Here is a 2,062-nt window from a genome sequence, read left to right on the forward strand (position 1 = left end):
ACACATATGTATACCGTGTCATATGTGGCCAGTACACGTTGTAGTGTAAGGAAGCATTGAAACTCATATCGGGGTGCCGTAAATTAGCATGATTAGATCAGCAATACACACTGACACACAGGCATACTGTTTCGTGCACACATATGCAACAAAAGGTGTATTATAGAGAGATTTGAAAGTTGCAAAAATAGACAGATTGAAGATATATTGATAAATAGAAAGGTAGATAAATATCGAGAGGCGAGATAGATAGATATACATATATATATATATATATATATATATATATATATATATATATATATATATATATATATATATATATATAGACCGATGGATAGATGGACTGATAGATAGATACATAGATAGATAGAAAGTGACAGATAGATAGATAGATAGAGAGAGAGAGAGCGATAGTTAGATAGATAGAGATAGATAGATAGATAGATAGAGTGAGAGAGAGAGAGAGAGAGAGAGAAAAAGAGAGAGAGTGAGGGAGAGAGATTTCTTTGTCAACGTACATCCATTCTTCCATGCTGGTGTATCTTACTCTTTTGAATACGGTGAGAAGATTTAATCGGTAGAGGGAGCTGGTGATGTGTTTATAATTGAGCATTTCGCAAAAATTCCTCTCTCTCCCCGCCCCACCACAAAAAGAGGTAATAAAACGGCATAAGAGAAACGTAATATAAAAATAACGAAAAAAAAAAATTAAAATAAAAGGGACTGAGGAATAAAAAAAATATTCAGAAAACCAATGAAAATACGTTGGAGCATCTCTTGGCCGGAAGCTGGACGTTGTAAAATTAAAATTACGCTTAAATATAGCAATTAATTTATTAAAATGAATTTTTCAAAAAATAAACGAATAAACAAATACATCGCTAAAATAAAATTGTAAAAAAGCTATATTCATACCAGTAATTGTGTGGCTTAATTGAGCGCTAATAAATTAATGTAGTTATTTTCGTAATTTTGATGAAGCTCTGGATATAAAGAGTAAAACGAAAGATGAAAACTTATAAGGTGGCATAAAATTTGAAATGTAATTATTTTTGGTTGCAATACAATTCGAAAGTGGTTCCAAAATAGTTTGGCAAAAAAAAAAAAAAAAAAAAAAAATTGCACAGTAAATGGTTAGAAGAGGATTTAAATTGGTTAGGAATGGTTGGAAAATAGATGGAGATGGTTAGGAAAGGAATAAAAAGAAATGGTTATCAAAAATGGTTAGAAAATAGAAATATTTCGGAATTTTAGAATCTGAATTGGAAAAACAAAAAGACAACAAAATGAAGGAAAAAACCCCCCAGAAAATGTTATTTCCAATTCATATTCGAGTTATTGCCTCACTTCCGGTTATATTTGCTGTTGAATGTTTGTTTTTTTATTGTTGTTGATGTTATCTTCCAATTTTGGATTTCAGTTGTTGCTCTTTTTTCTTGGCTTGAAATTATTCTTCTTGCTGTTTTCCTTGTCTTCGTTCTTACCGATTCTTTATCTGCTTTCTGGTTGCCTTTGTTATTGTTTTTTGTATGTATTTATTGTTGTTATATTTGTCGTTGATGACGCTATCGTTGCTGTGGTCGCCATCGTTATTGTTAGGTGTCCTCTTCTTTTCTTTTTCCCTGTGTATATTGTAAAAGTTTGTTTTGCTTTTTGTTTTTATTTAATTTTTGTTTTTGTAGCTTTGTTATATTTTACTTTCATGTTGTAGAAATTTTCATCGCTGTTGTTGCAAACCGTTGTTTTAAATTTAAAAATACACTAGTTTACAGTGATTTATCAGAGGTTTACGGAGCTTACTACTACTACTACTACTACTACTACTACTACTACTACTACTACTACTACTACTACTATTGCTACTGCTGCTACTGCTGCTGGTGCAAGTGCTGCTGGTGCAAGTGCTGCTGGTGCAAGTGCTGCTGGTGCAAGTGCTGCTGGTGCAAGTGCTGCTGGTGTTGCTGCTACTACTAATGCTGCTACTACTACTACTACTACTACTACTACTACTACTACTACTACTACTGCTCTTACTGCTGCTGCTACTACTACTACTACT

The 2,062-nt window shown here is 32.6% G+C and overlaps 1 long non-coding RNA gene across 1 annotated transcript in view; it reads left to right on the forward strand.

Annotated features, from left to right (window-relative positions):
- The window catches only part of LOC128247695 (uncharacterized), a 178,804-nt gene that overhangs the window by 175,866 nt on the left and 876 nt on the right, over nt 1–2,062 (forward strand). The gene's annotated exons all lie outside the window — the stretch shown is intronic.

The sequence above is a fragment of the Octopus bimaculoides genome, chromosome 4 (assembly GCF_001194135.2).
Source record: "Octopus bimaculoides isolate UCB-OBI-ISO-001 chromosome 4, ASM119413v2, whole genome shotgun sequence".
NCBI classification, from domain to species: Eukaryota; Metazoa; Mollusca; class Cephalopoda; order Octopoda; family Octopodidae; genus Octopus; species Octopus bimaculoides.